The 26376-nt window shown below is 36.5% G+C and overlaps 1 protein-coding gene and 1 non-coding gene across 6 annotated transcripts in view; one reads left to right on the forward strand and one right to left on the reverse strand.

Annotated features, from left to right (window-relative positions):
• The window catches only part of Ntng1 (netrin G1), a 365393-nt gene that overhangs the window by 21218 nt on the left and 317799 nt on the right, over positions 1 to 26376 (forward strand). The window lies entirely within an intron of this gene.
• On the reverse strand, positions 19832 to 19904 carry Trnav-gac (transfer RNA valine (anticodon GAC)). The gene has a single exon. It is a non-coding gene; the product is annotated as a tRNA-Val (tRNA).

Below are 26376 nucleotides of genomic sequence, written 5' to 3' on the forward strand. Positions count from 1 at the left end.
TATGGGCTACATTGTAGGAGTATTCATCAGTAAGGCTTTATGCCCTCCTAAGAGGGGACAATTGCCTCTTCTAGAGAGGAAATTTGTGCACTCATTAAGTTTCTGACACTTAGAGCTAGTTATTCAGAACTGGAAAGTCTAACATGGTGCATGCCATTTTATTTGGATTCAAACAGGCATAAAGGTTCAAATTAAAATTTAGTCAGGTTATGTTGCTTCTTCTTCTGAGGGATAAGATGATGACGTGCTTAGCCCAGTGCCTGACATATAGTAAGTATTCAACAAATATCAATTATCATTATCAGTGTGATGATCATTTCTGTCACTAAAAGGTTCAAGTCATTCTGATTCTCATTTTCTGCTTTGAAGGGATCTTCTGGATGTTTTCCTGTTATATCACCTTTCTGTGAACTGTCCAGCCATCCCTGATGTTACTAATGGCATTTAATAATTAACTGCTTGTGAGGTTCAGGCTCCAAGCAAGGTATTTAAAATCAGCATAATTTCAGAACTGTGGTTTTAAAGTAAATGAAATGTATTCCAAATAAAATAGTATTAAAATAATAATTCACGGATGCAATGACATTTGCGCTGAGGTTATAATGTCTCAGTGCACTAACAATTACACTAGACATGCCTGAAAACGACATAACTATTCTGAAAAAAAAATTTAACAAAATCAATATGCAAATAAATAAAACTCATTTTATTAATGAAATGAGATTGGTATGTTGGGTTTTGTAGAAACTTAGCAAGTGAGAGAAATTCCTTCATGGGAAATACAAAGGCTGGGTATTAATTCAGTTTCTCTGGAAACCATATTATCCATGCTGCCCCCTTCCTCAAAGGTGTCCAGTGGATTGCCTCTACACTCCCAATCAATAGAATAAATATTGTTTTTTATCATTAGGTGAAACCTTACCTCCATAATTTCAACTTACTCCAGCTGTACTTTTTATTTCACATGATTTTTGGGTATAGTATGCTCAAACAGAAACAGTAAAAAGTTTTATCAAGGTGAATGTGAGAATTGAGAACAGGTGCTGTTTCCTTCCAAAAAATGTTCTCTGACAGGATGGCTTAAAGAGGGAGAACAGGCTAGATCTCAGCCTCAAAGCAGCTTAGTGGGGCAGGGCTGCCTCCTGTTGGGCACAATCTGCCCAGCTGTGCTTGCTGCTATCCTACAGACTTCTGTTACATCTTGATCTTCTGCAGGACACACACTGCATTTTGGAATTTGTACCACCCAGTGAAAAAGAGCTTTTGCAGCTCATACATAAACTGCATATGGCATTGGGTAATAAAAATGACAAATGTTGTTTTAGCTTTTATTTTAAATTTATTTTTTTTAAAATTTATTTTAAATTTAACTTAATGCGCACCTGTATGAGCAAAGTACTACGGGTTAGAGATACAAAGAAAGTAAAGCCGACACACTTCCTAACATCTTGGAGCTCACAAAAAATGGCAGGGAGAAACATATTCAACAAGTATACCAGTAACTGCTACTGTGATAAATGTTTCTAAGAAGTTTAAGTCCTCGGGTTGGAGCTGGAGCTCAGTGGTAGAGTGCTTGCCTCCCAGGTGTGAAGACCTGGATTTGATCGTGAGCACCACATAAAAATAAATAAATAAATAAATAAATAAATAAATAAATAAAGATATTGTATCCATCTACAACTAAAACAATATATACAAAAAATTTTAAAAAAGAGAAGTTTATGTCCCTATGGGACTGTATAATCATAAAGCTAGTGGTGATAGGAAAATAAAGACCATTCTTGAGGGAAGTCTGGATGTTGTCTAAGGCTAGTTTTGCTCAGTGATGCTTTTGGTTTTGCATATACATTCGTAAAGCTATTAAGATATGCACCTTGATAATTGAAATTCCTATAGTAAAATAGCTCTGCTATCATAGGAATAGAAATTTAGCTTTGTTTCCTCTGTGAATTATGTTTTTAAGACAGTGTAAGTGTGAAGTATTTTAGCAGCTGTCTTGTGGTAGCAGGTACTTTTCCTTAGAAAAGCACTCACCACTTCATTTTGTAATTATTGGCTTCTAGTCTGCCTCCCACAGCAGATTATAATCTCCCTGAGAACAGAAATGGAGCCCTGATGTCTGTTGCATCCCCAGCTATTAGAATAGTGCCTAGTATATAAGTGGCCTCAGTATCCAATGATGGATTGAAGAATCCTCCTAGCAGTCTGCTTTCTTAAATCTCTGCTCCTTCCACTTTTATTCATTTTTATTATTTTCCCTTTCTGTCACTTTGCTTTTTCTTACTGTTGTCTTTGCCATCATTTATGAAATCAAGGTACCCTCATGCTGAATCTGGCTGACTGTAGCTTTTTAGGATAATTTGTGGGAGTATGCTATGGTTTGGGTATGGTTTGAGTGTCCAGCAAGTGTCCATCTATTGGGAGTTTGGTACCCAGGGTAGCAATACTGGAACATGGTGTAGACCTGTAGGAGCTGGGGTCTAATGAGAGGGCTTTAGGTCATTGGGGGCATGCCATTAAAGGGATTAAAGTATTTTCTCACGAGATCCTGGTTAGTTCTTGTAAGAGTGTTATTGTAAAAGGATCAAGGCTGGCCCCATCCAGCTCTCTCTGCTTCCTGATTTGAAATGTAATCACTTGGTCCTCTATGCATTCCACTCTGATACAATGTAGACCAGGGTCTTCACTTGGAGCCAAACCAATAGGACTGCCTGATCTTGAACTTTGAATCTACAGAACTGGGTGTGAGCTACATAAACCTCTTTTTCTTCATAAGTAGGCTGTGTCTGGGACTTTCATTACCATAGGAATGGAAACTTACTAATAGAGAGTATTTAGTAGACTCTCCCAATTGCACATTCTCTAACTTAATGGTGTTCTTTCCACATAAGCAGTTCATTTCTGCATGTGATTATGGAATTTTTTGATCTGCAAAGCCCTGTGTTAGGCAGGATGGGTGATAATGATCACAGCCTCTGCCTTCAAGAAGCTTTATGAAGTAAATAATTATTTACAGAGAAGAGAAAGGAGCTACATATCAAGAGCTATGAGAACACAGAATGAAGCATTTGGTGCAAACTCACAGGGATCAATAATAGCTTCATAAAAAGAGAAGATCTTTGAGTTTAGCTTTGAGGAAAGAGTAGACTTTTATGAGATGGAAGAAGAAATAGAAGGACATTCCAGCTTAAGGAAACTGTAAATCCTCGTCTTTTTTTTTTTCCCTTTTAAAATAATTTCCTTGTGCGGCTCTATCTGGACTGTAATTGTGACAACCATGAATTGATGGAAGTCCTGTTCAGCTGTCCTCATGTTTTCCAATACATAGCACAGTACCCTCCTTTCTTGCACTTGGCATATTCTCCCATTTTATAATCTGTCAATCATTAAACACTATCATGTAGGTGAAGGTACTTTATAGAATGCAAAGGACTACATAAAATAGGGGAAAGTGCTACAGAGAGGTAAGTTTTCATTAAATCTTATTATGTATTTATTTTTGCTACTACTTAAAAGTGTTTTTATTTGATTTGCCCTGGTGTTCCAAAACAAATCTTCATAATACCATATGAGTCTTTCATAATGTCATAATACCATGTTCAACCTTAGAGTGGTACAAATTTATGCATAATCACCAATGACTTTATTCTAGAAGAATCTATCCATAAATTAAAGGACAGCATTATTACCTTTTTTCCCAGTTTATTAAGTGAATAGGATGATACATACTATATATGATTCAGTATACTCAGTATTAAAATCCCTAAAGTGCCTTAAGTTTGAGATATATTTTTGTACTAATAATTTATATTTGTATAAAAATAACTTTTAAATGACCTCAAGTACCTTATATATTAAATCCTAATATATAAGTGGTAATGGTCTGTTTACAAATGGAAAAAAAAAGGCTTGAAAAAATAAATAACTTGCTCTAAGTATAACAAGTGAAAGGTAGTTGTTAGATCACCACATCTATCTAAGATTATAATTAACTTTAATTAAGTATATGCATTAGGTACTAATTGCCCTGTGTGATTAGTTTAATCTTTGAATGAAAGCTTCAGTACATTTCAGAAGGATATAAATATATTGCCCTTGAGTTCGCGATTTTTTCAAAGACATTCTTTGTTCTTTTTATGTACATGTCTGTTAGTTAAGTAAGCACTTGGCAAAAGAATGTTGTAGTCATTATTGATGCTTTTTACCTTGGGTTGTCATAAGGTTTATGAAAGGCTTCCATGGAAATCATGCCAGAACAGATTCCTCTGGGCACCACAGGATCAGAGGCATTGGGCTATTGACAAATTTATACCAGAAAAGAACTTGGAGAACTCTGGAAGAAAAGTACCCAGTAATTTTACAGTATAACTAATGGGAACTTTACTGCAAAACTATAAGATTATTCATGTAGTTTTGGTCTGAACTCAGCAAGGCTGTTCTCAAAAGTTGCTTTTTCCTCCTTCCCTCCTCTCCTTGTCTTTTTTTATGGAGGTTAATAACCAGACTAGGAAACCACTAGTAAAGTCCCCCTTTTCATTTTAGAATAGCATCAGGGGAGAAAGGGACCTTAACACCAGGTTCTAATAAAAATGACTTTAGGAAGGTGTAAATCCATGTTTATAATTTGATTATTAATTATTAATTATAATTATTAACGACAGATTATTAATCTGTAAAATCCAGAAGAATGTTTTTCAGATATGCAAATCCTATTTCTTTTTAATATGCTGGACAGTAATATTTCTGTCAGTAGAAATTTCCAATATCTTTACTCTAACTTGACATTGTGCTTCTGTTTACTCCTGTTCATGAGCATTTCTGGGTCCCTTGAGGAAAATAGAAATATATCTATTTTGAAATATATCTATTTGTCATTTACCAATGACAACAAAATAAACCCAGTAGTAAATTTGTATTAAAATACCTATGTTTTGAATTGTATCAGTATGATGACAAGCACATCATATATTTTTTCATATTGATAATGATATCTGTGATTCTACTTGTTTTTGCCTTAGTCTTCCAAACTCAGGATGGGCTCCTCAGTCTCTCAATTATATAGGGCTGATTCTCAGAAATGAAACAGCAACAAAAGCTAAATAAACATTTTGAAATCAAGATAATTTGGGGGGAATCACATGACAGTTTGAGAACTCAATCAAATTTGTCACGCATTTCAAATATTCACCATAGTTTGGATAGGCTGAAATTTGCTGAAGCCATTACTAGTCTTTCTTATATAGGCTAGCCTTCTTTTTTTTCTACCCAACATGTACCCACATTTCTTCACATAGTAAAACCAGACATTTAGTTTTATGTACACACATATTTTTAAACTCTATAGTCTTTGCATTCAATTCGGTTTCCTTAAATTTGTGAATTTTACCAAGGAAGGCAAGATTATTTTAGAGTTTGATGTGTGGTGTGAACTGTCCTTTTGATAATGAAATCCTATGAGGTATATACATTTCTATAAAGTCTTGGTCACTGGGGAGAAGATAAGCTCATACTTGAGCAAGAATCCAAAGCAATTTTTAGAAATATTAGTTCTGAGTGGGCTGGCCTTTGGTCAAGCCACAAAACAGCCACACTGCCTTTCCTGCCTACTCTTCCAAAGCTCTTTTGCCTGAGTTCCACACTCCCTGTGCCTTGGGCAGGGGACCACTAATGGTGAAGGTCTTTATCTGAATAATTTATGCTGTTGTCCTGTCTGGAAAATCTGTATTTTATGGGCTTTCACAAAGCAAGTGGATATCCAGTAATTAACTTTAAAACACCAAGGCATATATTTCAGGGCAAGGAATACATCCCCCCTCCTTTTTTTTTCTCTGATACAATCCCCAAGACACCTTGAACTAGTTTGCTGTATCAGTCAGGTCTTATCATTGATTAGGCTGCTGATCTTCTCTGCAACTAGAAACGCAGAACTAGGAGGAGATATATATGAAGAGATGTGTTGCTTATAAGATTGTGGGGCTGGCTAGACAAGTCTAAAATCTGTAATGCAGGCCATTAGGAAGATTAGGCTGGAGCTCTTGGGTACTGTTTGAAGCTGTCATCCATGGCTGGAGTTTCCTCTTCTTCAGGAAAGCCTCAGTTCTGCTCTCAAAGCCTTTCAACCAATCAAATCATGGCCACCTAGACCACCTGGAACAATCTCCCTTACTTAAAATCAGTCATATTAATCCATCTACAAAATACCTTCACAGACAGCACCTAGTAACTGGTAACTGTAGCCTAGCTGGTTGATGCATCAGAAAGACAATCACATCTGCTTTTCAGGGAGTCTATAACCATTTTCTAAGTTGATGAGCTATATAAGTTTCTTACATGAATATACTTTAAGACCTAAAGGAAATAAGATTGAAAGAGGATTAGAATGTAAAAAAGATAAATACAATATCTCTTTTTCTCTTGTCCACAACTTCGTCATGCTTGGAAATTTAAGCAAGTGACAAATATCAGTACCCATGCAACATTTCATTGATGTTTAAGATAATCTTTTACATGATGATTCACTAGGTTAAGGGAACACTGATTGACTAGTGTTAATGAATGATAAATCAACTAATTACAAGCCAAACATTATTGTTACTGATGACACTAGTAAAATATAGTTATTTAAATGGCAGATTTAACACCATTAAGATTAATAGTCGGGGCTGGGGATGTGGCTCAAGCGGTAGCGCGCTCGCCTGGCATGCGTGCGGCCCGGGTTCGGCCCGGGTTCGATCCTCAGCACCACATACAAACAAAGATGTTGTGTCCGCCGAGAACTAAAAAATAAATATTTAAAAAAAAAAAGATTAATAGCCAGATAAAAACTGAACATAATTATTGATGTTGGTAATCGAAACCATTGCAAATGAATTAATTGAATAGACTATTTAGAATCATTCATATGTTTTGGTTTTAAAGCAGCTATTACAGGACAGGTTCTGAATGCACATTATAATTTATCAAGTTACTATTGCTGACTTTATAATCAGATATAGGCAACCCTTTTCACATGAAAGAATATATTCAAGCTGTAATTCCTTTTTCTTTCTTTAGAGCACTTTAATAAGATTGTAGTAAGGAGTACATTCCCCATATCTGAATAACAGGACTACTATTACTTGTAACACTAAAACAAATATTTAGTGTCCCAAGTCATGTTTTAATGAGACAAAAATTCATTATGTTGAATTATACAATAAAAACAGATTGACTGATCTTATTTTGTCAGGTCAAAACCATATATGGTTTTTAAGATGACATTTTCTATATTTCAAATCAATACTATGTTCTGTGCCCTTTTTAATGTTTAAAAATATTAATAGCCAATTTATCGATGTTAAAAAATGCTCAGTAAATGTTTATCGTTTTTTTCTCATGTAGTATGTATTTTTAACACTTGCTAATTTTCTCTTTCTTGTACCAGTTCTGAGTTTTGGACTTAGGGGTCCTTCCATTTTCCAGCAAACAGTTTTTTCTCTTTGCTATGGTCTTTTAGCCTTTTCTCAAAGCCATTGACGGAAGGCACTGAAAGGAATTTTAAGATATGATATTCAGGGTTTTCTTCTCTCAAGGAGTCTGGCTGAAGCAAAGACACTTGGTACTTTCTTGGCCTGCCATTGTGTGTCTCAGCAGGGTTCCGAGGCTCCTGGCTGTCCTGTGCCAAGTTCCACGGGGCTTTGTGACGCACTTATTCTCAGTATAATCTCTGCACACCTGCTGTATTTATTTTTTTGGAATTCTGGTTCCCTGCTCCTCCTACACAGAGCTTCCCATCCTCTTGCAGAAAGCCGCCAGTATTTCTGGACACTAAAAGTGACAATTAAAAATCTTATTCAAGTGAATATGAGTCCTGAAAGCTAACTATAGTCACCACCAATTTTCTAGACTCTCACATTTACATTGAAATAGGAAAGTATTTTTTACTCACAGCCTGGATTTTTTAAAATCTTTTTTTGAGGTGGCAGGTGAGAGATCTAGGAATCGTTAGAGCTAAATATTAACTTATACTCAGTTGCTGTTTCCCTTCCTTTATCAACTTGGTAGTTTAATGTAAATGCACTTTTGTTGCTGTGAGCTATTCAGATAACCACTTAACCACATATGTCAATCATTTTGCTACTTGCATGACATCAAACCATTGCACAACATAGGTATTACTGACCTTGTTTTACCCTCAGAACCCTGAGACTCAGGTGAAATAGTTTTGTCTGACATTTCAGCTAATGAAAGACTGAGGTGGGATTCATCCCAACTTCCAAAAGTTTGTACTCCTTGCAAAGAGAACTCTTGAGGACCCTACATTATTGTATTAACTAATAACTAATTTCTATTCCACACCTACTATGTGTCAGGCACTATTATGGGACTTCCATATGTGCTAACTCAATTAATTCAAAACAACCTCAATCACTAGACCATTATTGCCTTGACTTTTCAAATGAGGAGAGTGAAGTACAGAAAAGATATGTAATTTGTCCAAAGTCACACAATCAGCAATATCTTGGCAGTTGGGTCTCCTACTCCTTATGTTTAACCTGTATATCTTTATGTATGAAGTCAGGTTCCAAAACTCTTAGGACTTAACACTATCCTTGAACTGTCACTAGGAAAGAGGAGCTATCAATGGTTTGATTGAGACATTGTTGGAATGTGGCAGATATTGGCTTTGTTTTTAAAAGTTGTCTTAAAAGGAAACGGGAGTTTTATGGAATCAACATGATTAAGAATTTGCCTTAAATTATAAACTGTCACATATGTCACTGGAGACTCTTATAAATATAAATTCACTAATTTACTCTGGAAAATTTTAAAAAAGCATTTTAAAATCAGGGCTGGGGATGTGGCTCAAGCGGTAGCGCACTCGCCTGGCATGCGTGCGGCCCGGGTTCGATCCTTAGCACCACATACAAACAAAGATGTTGTGTCTGCCGAAAACTAAAGAATAAATATTAAAAATTCTCTTTCTCTCTCTCTCTCTCTCAAAAAAAAATCAATACGTAGATACTCAGTAGATTTTGATAATATAAGAAAATATTTTTTCTTAACCAACTCTAAAGCAGAGAATTTAGTTGAGTCCTTCTGCAGTTATTGTACAGTGAAACTGACTTGTAAACAGCTGCCTTCCTAGAGAAATCACCTTATTCAAAAGATTTAACTTTTCTCTTTCCAGATTGGTGTGAGGTTGGTATAGGAGAGCTCAGTAAAAAATTAACTGGTCCATAGGAACATCATAATGACTTTGCAGTAGGAACTGAAATTATACTTCACTTCAAAACATTATGTGATATTTTTCAAAGAATCATATATCAGTGTTTTCATGATTTATTGAGATATATTGAGCCAGGATATTGGGTGGGGGGAGTATTCAACTCACCTTAAAGCCTCCTCACAATTCACTCTTGTAGAAATCTTTTCCATTTTATGTTTTATTCCTTTTTCTCTTTGATTCCTCACCCACCCCCAGAGTCATAGATAGTCTAGTCCAAGATGCAGAAAGACTTAGGATTTCTTTAGGAATACCCATTTCAAAGACCTAGTTGAAAAGATAGATGTTTCTCTTTTTTTAGTAACAGATAAATTGAATAACCTGGTATTTTCTTGGGCAAGGAAGGAGTAAAGGATTGGGCCAAAGTTTCTTTGATAACAAATATGGCCTGCAACACTCTGCTTTGTCTGAAAAACTGTATGTCGAGCCCAACTTCCACTGGTGATGCCATAGCATATCCAAGGTCTTGGAAATGAAAGTTTTGCAGCTCTCTGGATCTTATGGAAGACCATTGCATCGGATGAAAGAAGTGTGAAGTATTTTAAGAAGTTTTCATTTAGAACAATGAAATCCAGAGAGAGAGAAAAAAAACCCAAACTATTTTTCCTTGCCTACCATTCTAAGATAGATAAGCAAATTTCAATCATCAAGAGATTTTATGAAGTAAAGAATTCAGTGCCAGGATGAGAATTTTTTCTTTGTCCTGGGAGAGAGATTTGAGTTTTAGAATTTGCTTTTCTAAATGGAATTTAAATTCCTTAAAGCTGGAAGCCTGAAATCCCAGAATCTCAGGAGGTTGAGGCAGGAGAATCTCAAGTTCAAAGCCAGCATCAGTAGCTTAGTGAGACCCTGTCTCTAAATAAAATATATAAAAACGTTGGGGATGTTGCTCAGTGTTTAAGCACCCCTGAGTTCAATCCCTGGCATCCTCCCCAAAAAATTCCTTCCGAATTTTCTGATCTTGATGACTGAAAGCATTATACTTGTCACCCCTACTATTGGGAGTGGAAAGTTGAATCCTGTTCAGGATTAATTCAGCATAAGAAATAATGTGTACTGTATACTATAATGTATCTTGAGATTTCATTCTTCTAAACAAAAAATGGGAACTACCAACCATCCAATCAGTAAACCACTGTTTTCTTCAAGTTATATTTGGGGTAGAACAACATATATGTAATGATGGCCATTAATTGAGTGTCCATTTTGTGCTGCCTTATTTTCTGTTCTTTGTAACAACCACAAGAGGCATCTCTTATTTTCCCCTATTTGTAGATGAAGACAAAGATCAAAGAAGTCATTTGCCCATCAGACACAGATGATGTCTGAGCTGAGCCCCATGAAGGATGCTCTGCTGATGTTTGAGCTGAGCCTCCTGGCCTTTTGTCTGTGGACTGGAGCACTTTGTCTGGACATCTGCTCATTCATTTATTGTGCTAAAATATAGATATCTTCTTTATTACTTCCCCCATTCCCTCCCACCTTCTTCCCTGGCCCTTTTTGGAAAGTTCTTCTCTAGAAGCTATAGGGCTATTTTTATTGGTACCACTGTTTTTTTCTGGTCATCCTCCCCCACCAAGGTTGAGTTTTATGACCTTCCACAGTAGTCCCATAGCATCTGTGCCTGTGCCAGCCACTGTCATGCCATGCTAGGCTCTTGTATGTTTGTGTAACTCAACTGTTAGAGAAAGGATCTTGCACCCAGAACCACAGCAGAATCTGTGAGGCTGTTTTTAAGAAATGCCATTAGTTTGGGCCTACTTTGAGAGATGAAGCTCACAGATATTTTTTAAAATTGCCTAGACAATTTTAATATAAGTTCAGGGTTGAGACTTTAGCTCATAAATTCTTCAAGGGCAAGGATAATTCAGCTGTATTTCCAGAATTGAGTCCCATCCCTGGGATTTAACAGATACTTAACAAACAACAGTTGGTTGAATGAATTTTAAAATGCTGACTTAACGATTTTTACAATCTAAATATTTTATTTATTTATTTGATCAATACACAGTTGATGAATGCATGAAAGATAGAATACCATAAAATATTGAACAGCAGTTATAATACTAGCTTCAAATTCAGCAAATGCTTTCTGGTTTCCACAACCAAACTATGCTTGCCTAGTGGAGCTCAGCCCAGTGTTTCTTCTGTGATGCATTTAAGAGCTCCAAAACTCAAGTAAAAGCAGCTTATTGAAAAGAGTAAAGTTTAACAATAGTGCAATCAGAATGTGAGATTTCTTTGCAAGTTTGTCTGGGATTTGAGAGACCTTTGTCAAGTGGTATGCTATATCCTGATCAAATTTTGTGTCAGAAAGCAAGAGGCATTTTAGAATTCGACAACCTGAAAAAAGGATCCTGGTACCAGCACGCAGCAGGCTACTGCCTTGGGCAACTTCATAGGAGAAATGGATTGTTTCCCTAGGTAACCATCAGGATATTACTAGATTTCTTAGAGCCGTGAGAACAGTAAGTGGGGTTTTCGGGACTGTAATATTTCCTTCAGGTCTCATTTCAGTGGCAATCAATGGTCATAGTCCTCCTTTCACAGCACTGAGAAACATGCTGGAATAATTAATGTCCCTGAAGTATTGTTTTTCCTTTTGTTTCCTGTTTTTTTTTTCCCTAAGAAAGTTTAAGCAATGCATGAGACATATGTCTCCTATGAAAAGCTATTACATAATTTGAAACAAAAGGCCAGTCTCTAATAATAGTGGAGTGTTGGGGGCAATGAGTAAATTTACTCGAATGAGATCAATTATGGCTGTTCTCTAGGGCACCATATTTCAACTTGGCATGAAAATTCCAGACTCATTTAACATAGGCATGGTGAGAACCACAAGTAATTTTAAGGCCAGTTTGGTAAAGATTCATAAATTTGTCAGTTGGTTATGTCTCTGCATAAGAACATAAGTAATTTCAGTGTTGACAGGTACAGATTCTTGCTGGGGGCTGTATGAAATTAAATTCAGCAATTCAGTACAAATCAATAACTATTTGTTGAGGGCTCACTAGTTTCAAGGCTAGGCATTTAGAGGGGAGAGCATTTGAATAATACAAGGTTCCTACCTTCAAGGAACTTACTACTGGGTAGAAAACCTGCAGCTTTTGATTTTAAAATAAAGTCTTGTTGCAAAGCATCTACGTTTATGGAATAGCACAATGGTAGAATAGATTGCTGTAGAAGTTAAGTGGTTTCCTATTTCTATTATATAACTTTTTCTCCCCATTCAACAACAATCATCAACTCTTTTGATAAGGGAGGTGTGTAAAAATATGATATGCACATTTTTGTACCTTAATAAAAATTACTGTGTAGCTCCACAGACATGAAGAACATACCTTTGCTCTAATTATCTGTATCTAAGCTATATTGGAGGAAGAATTTCATTGAATTAACCCTTATAAATAAGTCAGTTGTATTGATCCTCAACTGAGGAATTCAAGAATTGCTTAGACCCATTTGTTTAGTAAAGTACAAATTTTAACATCAATGTTAAGTGCATTAACCTGGCAAGAATGAATGCATGTATTCTTATGTAAGGTTTAAGGAAACTGTGGTGTTCATCTGAATATTGGTATTTTTTAAGTTGGTAGATTGAGTGAAATGCTGTACTACATTAGGGAATTCACTAATATGGATAACAATATAAATTTTCACACTCTATAGTTTCAAACTTATGTTTGTTTTTAATTTTCAGTGACTGTATATACATTACCTGAAAACTGCCATTTCCCACCGATTTTCTTTCTTTCATTTAGTCTTTCCTGCCACTTGCCAATTTGGTGACTTTTTATCTCTAATCTTAGAATATACACAGACTAAGGCAAGATTTCTGAACATTGGCATAATCAATAATCTGGAATGAGTAATTTCATGCTGTAGTGGCTAACCTATGCATTGTAGGATGAGGAGCAGCACCCTTCACCCTTAGCCAGTACACAATAGGCGCCAGTAATACTGAGATTCAGTTTTGACAAACTAAAGCACCCCCAGATATTGCCAAGTATTCCCTATGGGGGAAAAATGGCCCCAGTGAAGACATTGATCTCACTCACATTTCCCAACATTCTTTCTCAGTCTCATCTCTCTTCATAGCTGCTAGTTCAGTTAGTCAAAATCATTACTTTAATGAAATGCACATGCCACTCTTATGCCCTCAAATATTTAGTGACTAATATTCAAGGTCCTTTGCCTCTACCTGCCTTTAAAGTTTCTTTTGAGCAAAGTAGTACTCTTTTACTAACAAAAATATGTGGAAGAGCTATGCAAAGCAAGTGACGTGCCCCACTCCTCCCCGTTCTCATGTCTGAGAGGCAACTTTCAAAAAATTTGCCTCTGTTTTACTTCTAGCAGTTTTCTCCATAAGCCTAAATTTATATTGAAAAATGTGTCTATTTTACCATCACCTTGACTGATAAGTTGGACACAGAATTCTAAGTTTAAAATATTTTTGTTCATAATTCAAAAAACATAGACTCAAGGGTACTAAAAATATACTTTTTTTCTTTTTAATTTTTTTTCTTTTTTTAAAATTTTTATTGTTGGTTGTTCAAAACATTACATAGTTCTTGACATATCATATTTCACACTTTGATTCAAGTGGGTTATGAACTCCCATTTTTACCCCGTATACAGGTTGCAGAATCACATCGGTTACACATCCACTGATTTACATATTGCCATACTAGTGTCTGTTGTATTCTGCTGCCTTTCCTATCCTCTACTATCCCCCCTTCCCTCCCCTCCCCTCCCCTCTTCTCTTTCTACCCCATCAACTGTAATTCATTTCTCCCCCTTGTTTCTTTCTTTTCCCTTTCCCCTCACTTCCTCTTGTATGTAATTTTGTGTAACCCTGAGGGTCTCCTTCCATTTCCATGCAATTTCTCTTCTCTCTCCCTTTCCCTCCCACCTCTCATCCCAGTTTAATGTTAATCTTCTTCTCATGCTCTTCCGACCTACTCTGTTCTTAGTTACTCTCCTTATATCAAAGAAGACATTTGGCATTTGTTTTTTAGGGATTGGCTAGCTTCACTTAGCATAATCTGCTCTAATGCCATCCATTTCCCTGCAAATTCTATGATTTTGTCATTTTTTAATGCAGAGTAATACTCCATTGTGTAAAAATGCCACATTTTTTTTATCCATTCGTCTATTGAAGGACATCTAGGTTGGTTCCACAGTCTTGCTATTGTGAATTGTGCTGCTATGAATATTGATGTAGCAGTGTCCCTGTAGTATGCTCTTTTTAGGTCTTTAGGGAATAGACCAAGAAGGGGAATAGCTGGGTCAAATGGTGGTTCCATTCCCAGCTTTCCAAGAAATCTCCATACTGCTTTCCAAATTGGCTGCACCAATTTGCAGTCCCACCAGCAATGTACAAGTGTACCCTTTTCCCCACATCCTCGCCAGCACTTGTTGTTGTTTGATTTCATAATGGCTGCCAATCTTACTGGAGTGAGATGGTATCTTAGGGTGGTTTTGATTTGCATTTCTCTGACTGCTAGAGATGGTGAACATTTTTTCATGTACTTGTTGATTGATTGTATGTCCTCCTCTGAGAAGTGTCTGTTCAGGTCTTTGGCCCATTTGTTGATTGGGTTATTTGTTATCTTATTGTTTAATTTTTTGAGTTCTTTGTATACTCTGGATATTAGGGCTCTATCTGAAGTGTGAGGAGTAAAGATTTGTTCCCAGGATGTAGGCTCCCTATTTACCTCTCTTATTGTTTCTTTTGCTGAGAAAAACCTTTTTAGTTTGAGTAAGTCCCATTTGTTGATTCTAGTTATTAACTCTTGTGCTATGGGTGTCCTATTGAGGAATTTGGAGCCCGACCCCACAGTATGTAGATCATAGCCAACTTTTTCTTCTATCAGACACCGTGTCTCTGATTTGATATCAAGCTCCTTAATCCATTTTGTGTTAACTTTGGTGCATGGCAAGAGAAAGGGATTCAGTTTCATTTTGTTGCATATGGATTTCCAGTTTTCCCAGCACCATTTGTTGAATATGCTATCTTTCCTCCATTTCATGCTTTTAGCCCCTTTATCAAATATAAGATAGTTGTAATCTTGTGGATTGGTTTCTGTGTCCTCTATTCTGTACCATTGGTCCACCCGCCTGTTTTGGTACCACTACCATGCAGTTTTTGTTACTATTGCTCTGTAGTATAGTTTGAAGTCTGGTATCACTATACCGCCTGATTCACACTTCCTTAGAGTTGTTTTTGCTATTCTGGGTTTTTTATTTTTCCATATGAATTTCATGATTGCTTTCTCTATTTCTACAAGAAATGCCGTTGGGATTTTGATTGGCATTGCATCAAACCTATAGAGAACTTTTGGTAATATCGCCATTTTGATGATGTTGGTTCTGCCTATTCAAGAACAGGGTATATTTTTCCATCTTCTAAGATCTTCTTCTATTTCTCTCTTTAGGGTTCTGTAGTTTTCGTTGTATAAGTCTTTCACCTCTTTTGTTAGGTTGATTCCCAAGTATTTTATTTTTTTTGAGGATATTGTGAATGGAGTGGTTGTCCTCATTTCCATTTCAGAGGATTTGTTGCTGATATACAGGAATGCCTTTGATTTATGCGTGTTGATTTTATATCCTGCCACTTTGCTGAATTCATTTATTAGCTCTAATAGTTTCTTTGTAGAGCCTTTTGGGTCTGCTATGTATAGAATCATGTCACCTGCAAATAGTGATAATTTAAGTTCTTCTTTTCCTATTTTTATGCCTTTAATTTCTTTCGTCTGTCTAATTGCTCTGGCCAGTGTTTCGAGAACTATGTTGGACAGAAGTGGAGAGAGAGGGCATCCCTGTCTTGTTCCAGATTTTAGAGGGAATGCCTTCAATTTTTCTCCATTCAGAATGATGCTAGCCTGAGGCTTAGCATAGATTGCTTTTACAATATTGAGGTATGTTCCTGTTATCCCTAGTTTTTCTAGAGTTTTGGACATAAAGAGATGCTGTACTTTGTCGAATGCTTTTTCCGCATCTATCGAGATGATCATATGGTTCTTATTTTTAAGTCTATTGATGTGGTGAATAACATATATTGATTTCCGTATATTGAGCCAGCCTTGCATCCCAGGGATGAATCCTACTTGAACATGGTGCACAATTTTTTTGATATGTTTTTGTATCCGATTCGCCAGAATTTTATTGAGGATTTTTGCATCTAGGTTCATTAGAGATATTGGTCTGTAGTTTTCTTTCTTTGAAGTGTCTTTGTCTGGTTTAGGAATCAGGGTGATGTTGGCCTCGTAGAATGAATTTGGAAGTTCTCCCTCTTTCTCTATTTCCTGAAATAGCTTGAAAAGTATTGGTATTAGTTCCTCTTTAAAGGTTTTGTAAAACTCTGCTGTATACCCATCCGGTCCTGGGCTTTTCTTAGTTGGTAGTCTTTTGATGGTTTCTTCTATTTCCTCAATTGATATTGGTCTGTTTAGGTTGTCTATATCCTCCTGACTCAATCTGGGCAGATCATATGACTTAAGAAATTTATCTATGCCTTCACTATCTTCTATTTTATTGGAGTATAAGGATTCAAAATAATTTCTGATTATCTTCTGTATTTCTGAAGTGTCTGTTGTGATATTGCCTTTTTCATCCTGTATGCTAGTAATTTGAGTTCTCTCTCTTCTTCTCTTCGTTAGCATGGCTAAGGGTCTGTCGATTTTATTTATTTTTTCAAAGAACCAACTTTTAGTTTTGTCAATTTTTTCAATTGTTTCTTTTGTTTCGATTTCATTAATTTCAGCTCTGATTTTAATTATTTCTTGCCTTCTACTTCTTTTGCTGTTGTTTTGCTCTTCTTTTTCTAGGATTTTGAGATGAAGTATGAGATCATTTTTTTGTTTGTTTTTTCTTTTTTTAAGGAATGAACTCCAAGCAATGAATTTTCCTCTTAGAACGCTTTCAATGTGTCCCATAGATTCTGATATGTTGTGTCTGTGTTTTCATTTATCTCTAAGAATTTTTTAATTTCCTCCTTGATGTCTTCTATAACCCATTGATCATTCAGTAACCTATTTTTCATTCTCCAAGTGATGCATGATTTTTCCTTCCTTCTTTTATCGTTGATTTTCAGTTTCATTCCATTGTGATCAGATAAGATGCATGGTATTATCTCTACTCCTTTATATTGTCTAAGAGTTGCCCTGTGACATAATATATGATCTATTTTTGAGAAGGATCCATGTGCTGCTGAGAAAAAAGTGTAACTGCTTGATGTTGGGTGGTATATTCTGTATATGACAATTAAGTCTAGGTTATTAATTGTGTTATTGAGTTCTATAGTTTCCTTATTCAACTTTTGTTTGGAAGATCTGTCCAGTGGTGAGAGAGGTGTGTTGAAGTCTCCCATGATTATTGTATGGTGGTCTATTAGACTCTTGAACTTGAGAAGAGTTTGTTTGATGAACATAGCTGCACCATTGTTTGGGGCATATATATTTATGATTGTTATGTCTTGTTGGTGTATGGTTCCCTTGAGCAGTATGTAGTGTCCCTCTTTATCCCTTTTGATTAACTTTGGCTTGAAATCTATTTTATTTGATATGAGTATGGACACTCCTGCTTGTTTCTGAAGTCCATATGAGTGATATGATTTTTCCTAACCTTTCACCTTCAGTCTATGTATGTCTTTTCCTATCAAATGCGTCTCCTGTAGGCAGCATATTGTTGGGTCATGTTTTGTGATCCATTCTACTAGTCTGTGTTTCTTAATTGGTGAGTTTAAGCCATTAACATTTAGTGTTATTATTGAGATATGGATTGTTCTTCCAGCCATATTTGTTTATTTATGTTACTTAACATGGTTTGTTTTTCCTCTTTGATTATTTTTCCCATTACTGTACTACCTTCCACTGTTGGTTTTCATTGTTATTTTCTGTTTCCTCTTCCTGTAATGTTTTGCTGAGGATGTTTTGAAGAGATGGTTTTCTAGCTGCAAATTATTTTAACTTTTGTTTATCGTGAAAGGTTTTAATTTCCTCTTCCCTCCTGAAGCTTAATTTCGCTGGATATACAATTCTTGGTTGGAACCCATGTTCTTTCAGCGTTTGAAATATGTTGTTCCAGGATCTTCTAGCTTTCAGAGTCTGTGTTGAAAGATCAGCTGTTATCCTGATTGGTTTACCCCTAAATGTAATCTGCTTCCTTTATCTTGAAGCTTTTAGAATTATCTCCTTATTCTGTATGTTGGGCATCTTCGTTATAATGTGTCTAGGTGTGGATCTCTTATGATTTTGCACATTCGGCGTCCTATAGGCTTCTAGGATTTGGGATTCTGTCTCATTCTTCAAGTCTGGGAAGTTTTCTCGTATTATTTCGTTGAACAGATTGCTCATTCCTTTGGTTTGGATCTCTGTACCTTCCTGTATCCCAATGACTCTTAAATTTGGTCTCTTAATGTTATCCCAAATTTCTTGGATGTTCTGCTCATGGTTTCTTAACAGTCTTGCTGAGCTGTCTATGTTCTTTTCCAGTTGAAATACTTTGTCTTCATTGTCTGATGTTCTATCTTCTAAGTGTTCTACTCTGCTGGTAGTATTCTTATTTGAGTTTTTCAGTTGGTTTATTGCTTCCTGCATTTCTAGGATTTCTGTTTGTTTGTTTTTTATAACCTCTATCTCCCTATATAGTTGATCTTTTGCTTCTTGGATTTGTTTATGTAACTCATTGTTGAAGTGATCTTTCATTGTCTGATTTTGCTATCTAATATATTCCTTGAGACTCCAGATCATCTGAAGCATGTAAATCCTGAATTCTTTATCTGACATTCCATCTGCTGAAGCTATTACCTCTTCTAAAGTTGAGTTGAACTGCATTGCTTGTGGTCCTTTCTTTCCTTGTCTTTTCATATTGCTCACGTTTCTTTCTGCTTGGTGAAACTGTTGTGTTATTGAATTTCCCCCCTATATATTTATATGGCTCTTGTATAGTTGCAAAGTCTCCCTTGCAGGGGCGGGCGGCGGCTGTGCTCCTCCTCCAATTGGGGTGATCTGTCTATCTCGCTGGCGGGCTGCTGGTCCCCTTCTCCAGGTCGCGTGGTTTGCCTACCTTGCGGGCAACAGCTGGGCCCCTCCTCCAATAGGGATGATCTGTCTACGATGCTGGCAGGCCGCTGGGCCTGTTCTCCAGGTTGCAGGTCTGCCTACCTTGCAAGCGCAGGCGGCGGCTGTGCCCCTCCTCCAATTGGGGTGATCTTTCAAGTAGGCCGGCATGCCGCCGGGCCCCTTCTCCGGGATGCATGGGCTGCCTACCTTGTGGGCGGCAGCTGGGACCTTCTTCCAATTTGGGCAATGTGTCTACCATGCCGGCAGGCCACTGGGCCTGCTCCGCTGGTCGGTCGCATGTCTGCCTACCTTGCAGGCGCGGGCGGCGGCTCTGCTCCGCACCTCCTCCAATTGGGGCGATGTGTCTACCTTTTTTCTTTTTTAGATGGGAGATATTTTTTCTTTTGTATTAGGTTTCACTATGATATTGATCTTCCTTTTATTTGACTTACCAACGTTAGGCAATATTGGTGTTGCTCTAGTGGTTTTTTGTTTTGTTTTATTGTGGTGCTGGGGAACAAACCCAGGGCCTCTTGCATGTCAGGCAAATGCTCTACCACTGAGCCACATCCCCAGGTCAACTGCATTGCTCTGATTTAAAGATGACATTATAGACAATTATATAATTTGCCATTTTCCCTCTCGTCTTTCCATTCATTGATATTTAGGTGATTATTTGTAGTCCTTTGTGGTAATCTTTCAGAAATACTCTATTATTGGTCAGTTGACTTTCAGGAACCCAATGATGCACCCCTGGAGCTGGGCTGGCCTAGAGGCCCAGGTGATGATCTCTCTATCCTCCACCTAGTAAGTTGAGATCATCACAGCTTTTTCATTTTCTCCCCCTTTTCCATATCCCACTTCTAGTCAGCTACATTTATATTTAGGTTACCATTTGTAGTGTTGAGATTTTCATTCTGCTTTGCAAATACAACCAAGTCTTATGTGGCTTCTTAGGTTCCCTCTTTAAGTTAAAAGCCATCAGACCAAACTTACATTGTTAAACCTATGCAAAGATTTTTCAGTACCAGGTCAAGCACAGGGCTATAATTCTGTTTCCCTTTCCATAGGTCAAATGCCATGAACCTATCCTGAGTTGAAGGAGAAGGAGAGTATCAGTGTTAGGGAAATTCTTTTTTCTTCAACTCTCATTAACTATGAAAACCATGCCATATTTTACACTGATTAACCCATAACTTCTTGTGAGTTTTATTTTCCTTGTTTCTTGCACTATTTCCCAATTTTTCTTCATTATATGTTCACATTTATCATGTCAATCTCTTCCTCCAGGGATTGCAAATCTATTCCTGGAACTACTACTCATTGTTCTCCTAGGTAGGACCCACAATTTTCTTGATCCTGAGTTTAATTTTTGTTTTATCTGCATTTTTCTAGGGTATAGTTTTAAGTAACTTAAAGGGTATTAGAAGAGAACTTTGCATAGATGCTTGTATAATGAAAATGTCTCTATTTTACCCTCACTTTGACTGATAAATTGGGCACCAGAATTCTCAGTTAAAAATATTTTTGTTCATAATTCAAAAGATACAGACTCAATGGTGCTAAAATATCATACTTATTTTCTTTTCCAGATGGGAGATACTTTTTTCTTTTGTATTAGATTTCATTAAGGTAGTTTTTCATGATATAGAACCCCCAAATCTTAATGGCTCAAAACATGTTAGCTGTGGGTTAACTCTAGCTGAATCTCACATGTCTTAAGTCTAGTGTCTCGACTAAAGAATAGCTCTGGCTGGAAATTCTCAACTCTTGGCAAGAGAATGCAGCTATGATGAATGTTTTGACAGTTAAATCTGCATGGACATAGTATATGTTATTTCCACTCATATTCCAAGTCAATCATATGCCTTAGATTGACAGTAATATAGAAAATATTTCCTCTAAGTTTCCTCCTCTAGACCTTCCCTCCCTACAAAACAAAGATAAAAACCAGGCAGGGGCCCTGAGAGATGCACCCTGTAGAGATCAACAATTATGTATACCATAAGAATTTTAGAACTTTTACCAAATTCTTGGTTTTTTGAAAATTTATGGTAGTATATCCAGTTGGTTCTTTTATTCATTTGCTATGGGCACTTGGTGGATCTTCTTGTTCTAAAACTCTCATACCCTTCTTGTGGGAAGGATTTTTGATTATCTTTTTTTTAAACAACTTCTCCATCCTATTCTTTCTTAACTCTTCCTAGCAGGCAAAAAATCAGAATTACTTTTCTATGTTAGAGTCTGTAAACAAGTCAGGATGGCACCTGGCAAATGTTAGAGTCTGTAAACAAGTCTGGATGGCGCCTGGCAAAATGCCAGAGGGAGTGGTTTGTGAAGTAACGCCAGGGAGCCATTAAGTGTGGAGATTTCTTATTGGTTGACTGCTGTATCCAGTTTATGTTAATTAAGATAAGCTGTGTGGAATGGATAAATACCTCTCCTGTCCTACAATAAACAGCTCCCACTCCTGCTGTATCAACATACACAAGTTGTTCATCACCCCCCGGTTATTTTGCTGCAGCCGGACTGTGGCATTTCTATGTACCTTATAGTTTTTTCTTTTAATTTTTTTTAATCATATTGTCTGTTATGGCTTTATTCTATGCTATCTTTCTAGGTATTTATTTCCATAGAATTTTTAAAAATTGAAAATAACAAATTATTATTTTGATAATTTCTTTCCCAATTGTTTACTTTTGAATATCAAACATTCTTGAACCTCTTTGAGTGGATTTCTTGAATTATTTTAATATCATTCTCTGTTTCCTGAATTATCTCCATTTCCCTTGGGGTGAGCTTTTCTGCTTATTTATCTTGGTTCCTTTTTCAGGAATGTCTGAGCAGGAACACTGTGATGGAGTAAGTCCAGGTTTGCTATAGGAGGCAGTGTTTCAGGCAATGGCTGTCCAACTTGCAGGAGGACAGAGGCTCAGCTTTGAACCTCCAGCAACATAGGATCCTTACCTTTGCCCACATTATTAACTCAAGGCCCTTTACACCCTTACCATGTACATACCAGAGATTGCCTTATATTTTCCTGCCTGAAGACATGAATGTGGATTGATTCCACCTCTGGCAACAACCCAGGAATTGTAATAAAATCTATGCCTCCCTTTGCAAAACCCATTAGGAAATGAAAATGTATTTGCATTTTTATAAGGTGATGAATTTCACAAAGATCTTGTTTTATACTGGTGTGGACATCTCAGTCAACCCTTTTACTTAGTAAGCATAATAATCAAGTTCATCTGGCTTCTCTTTATGCTCCTTCCCAAAGTCAATGTGAATGTTTGATGAAGGGCTCAGATATCTAAGCTTTTTAGAAATAAAATGAACATGGATACCTTTTCCATCAAGATTGAGTAAACATATATAAACATAAATATGCACTTACCTTAAATACAACTTGGAAAAAATGCCTTAATATATAGGAATTTTATGTTTTTGTTTCTATTTCCTATAGAAACTGGTCTTGTGACTTGCAGATAATTCTATAGTGTAAAAAATATGCTATAGAACATAGTCTTGAGAAGTAAATACATGTGCATTCTGAGATTTCAAATAAATGCCACCCATTTCCTACTCCAAAGGTATTGCCTTTCCTTTTTAACACTACTTTTTAACACAGAGCATTATTGGGTGTACTTAATATATAATTCTTAGCAAGCTTTGTTATCTGTGTGTTTTCTCCAGAATTAAAGAGAGTGAAACCACAAAACTAAAATGCAAAAGTGACCCAATAATTGTTTACTATAACAGTGGATATATGTTGGAATGATGTGTGGTTGGTACCCCCTAATTCTAATAGCATGGAATTTGCAACATATTTCAAATGATTTTCATCAAAATAGTCAATCTTTGCTGCTTAACTTTAATCCACTAATGTATTTAAAGGTCTCTTTAAGGACAGCTCTAAACAACCCCAGGATTGTGTTGTAGGTTCCCTTCTGGCAGGTGGCTCCTCAAGCTGAAAGCTCTCTCCTAAATATTTTGATGAAAAATAGAATCTATCATACTTGCACAAGTTGAACACTCTTTTAGATTGATTAAAATGTGGGACTGGCAGAAAAAGGGATTGAACAAAAAAACCTAAGTCATGTACAGTTATTCTGCACAAGGGAAAGAATTCAGTATTCAGAGCTGCTTTCTTACAAAACTAGAGACAATGGCAGTGAATTCTAAATCAAAAATGTATTTCAGCGAAATAACCCATGACTGGAAAGTAACTGTGAGCACACCCATGGTTAACATCAATTGATTATGTGCTGTGTAAATGAAGGTTTGTTTTCAATTGTTATTTGAAGAATTGAGTACCTTTCAAGTAGTTTAGAAAGTTATATAAAGTGCAGTTTTAAGTGGATTCTGTCATGCTACTGAAAAAATCTAAAGAGTTAGTTAACTTGTGTGAAAGATAAAGTAAAATATTGTGGTAATAGTTTTTTTTTTTTTCTTTCAGTAAGGGCTGGGGGGAAGGTGAGTTTTTAAATTTTTCAGGAATCCTTCCCAAAAAAAGTGTGGTCAAGGAGGGCTGGAGCTTTAGCTCAGTGGTAAAGCGCTAGACACTCAGCACCACATAAATAGAATTTTAAAAAAGTGTGGTCAAGGATACTTTTAAGTAACAGCCATACAATTAATTGCATATTACAGTGTCATACAATTCCTTTAACTAGGTGAAAGAAAAATAGCAACATTTTCATTTTAGTGAGATGTCATTTCCCTCCCTTTTTGTACTACTCATCTTAATGTCCTTGCTGTCTACACTGACTTGGGGCTCCAAGGCTCTGTCATTACTTGGCAATTCCTTTCTCTAATTCCTTGTGACACACAGTGCTTAAATCCACAAGAAATGTGAGGTGAGGCAGAGAGAATTCCTGCAGACTGACTTTCTATATGCAGAACACTCATTTGCATTATTCATTAGATAAGAGCACTGATTTGCATCTCATTCTGGTTGTCTCCTTTAGGTGAAAAAAATGCCTGAGACCTCTCCACATTCCCCCAATTTCTTTTTTATATTCATAATAAAATATTGGGGGAATTGTGCTTGGTTGCTGTCCTGGATTTTGTTGGGTACCATTTGTAATTTCTTAAAAAAGCAAAAGCAAAAAAAACAAAAAATGTAAAAACCTGTAACACACTACCAAACTCCAAAACCCATGTGCCTTTCCCCCTGTGTTTAAAATATTTGAAGCTCTAACAGTTGATGAAAGATCTGAATGCATAAATATATTTTATTGAAATGCAAAATGAGACATTTATGATCCATATCTAACATTAGGAATGGGAAGGAGGAGGAAGTGGGAAAAAAAAGTATAGGCACAAGTACAGCATTTAAGTCTCCCTAAATCTCATTTTAGAGAAATTTCCTAGCAACAGAAGCATGCCACAGATTAGAAGATAACTGCCAGTAATAAATTATACCCCCCTTGATAGTCAAACCCAAATGCTGAAATTTTTGCATTGTATTTCATTTTATTAATTGCTTTGCAAATTAAATTATTTTCTTGTAAGCTTTAGCCCTATCATTATATGAAAAAAAAAGTAGTTGGTATTCTACCATGTGTGGATCTCTGTGCTGGCCCCTAGGGTTCCTATGCTAGGTGCAAAAAAAATAATAAAATATTTTTCTTCGTTATTTGGCCTCCAGTTGAAATTCCTAATGGTCCTTGTAAACTTCCATGTACCCACCATTTCCAGGGCACAGGGTCTTTAGGGCTTTATTAAATGTCTTCCAGTGGATGTCTGGGAATTTGAGATGTAAGTTGCATAGGAGACTCTAATTTGTATCATATGTTCAGTTGGAATCCTTGGTGCATGCGCAGAGGAGAAGCAGGACACAGAGCTGTGGCAGCTTTCTCTATTCTATTCTCAGGAGGGAAGAGACAGAGGAATCATAAACTTGTTAGTCTGCTTGCTCATTTGTTGCTGTTTAGCAGACCCCTAAATAAGTGGTGGTGTTCTGTTGAAGATTGCAGTGATCCTAGTGTTATGGATTGATAACAATATACAAAAATGAAAGAAAATTCCAGTGAGATTAAGGAGACAGTGTAACCAGAAACATGGCATCTGGCAGGTTTGGATGGGTCGTTTTGATTAGAGGTTTCCTACAAATTACATATTGTTTCATCAAAACAGGTAACAGAAGGTTGAATTAATCCCTCTGCTCAATGTTCAAGATTCCCATAGCTTTTAATTCAGTGGGAGAAGAGGTCATCATAAACATCTATTATCCTTGTTCATGGGGCACCTCCTCTCTCAACTGCTGGTTATTCTTGTCTTGTTCCTGTGATTAACACTATGATACAAAATAGCTACTTTTAATCTTCATGGCTGAATCTGGCACTCCACAATGTTTAAGGTCTTTTGGCATTCCCATAAGGAACACCATTTTTGAAATATCCCTCATTTGCATTGAACTGAAACTGATATGATTTTTGGCAAGTGATTGGGTAGATCAACTTCAAATTGTTTCTCTTGCAAGGGTGATTATTTAAATATATATATTTCACTTTATTCAAACATTTTAAAATAACAAAATTTGTGTTTGACTTATTTAACCAAGGCCAAGGCATGCCCTTTTAAAGTAATACACATTGGCATTCAGAATTAGGGGTAGCTGATGCTTGGTAGTAATTAATGTTGGATGATTATGTCCTTTAGAAGAAATAAATCTTTTGTTTTTATTAATTTCACATTAGACTTGTGGTACCATGCTTCATAAAAATGTCACTGGTGAACTATTTCCACTATAGAAGTTACATTGTGGTTTTAGCATCTGTATTGAACTAGGGAGGCTATATTTGAATGTCTCATATTCATTTCAAATATAACATGGACAAAAGACAACTGTGAGGCCTTCCCCTATCCACTCATGGTCCTCGCCCCCTAGAAGGAAGAGCATGTGGGTTGAAAGATACCATCATAGCCATCTTCAATTAACAATTACCCAACATCTACCTTCAGTCCACAACTATTCACATCATCTCCACATGCAAAATGTACCCTATCTTTCTTCCAAGATTTCTAAATTCTCTTCTCATTACT

This window comes from Marmota monax, unplaced genomic scaffold (genome assembly GCF_021218885.2).
Source record: "Marmota monax isolate L192 unplaced genomic scaffold, Marmota_monax_Labrador192_F-V1.1 WCK01_AAM20220418_F8-fsc00184, whole genome shotgun sequence".
Lineage (NCBI taxonomy): Eukaryota > Metazoa > Chordata > Mammalia > Rodentia > Sciuridae > Marmota > Marmota monax.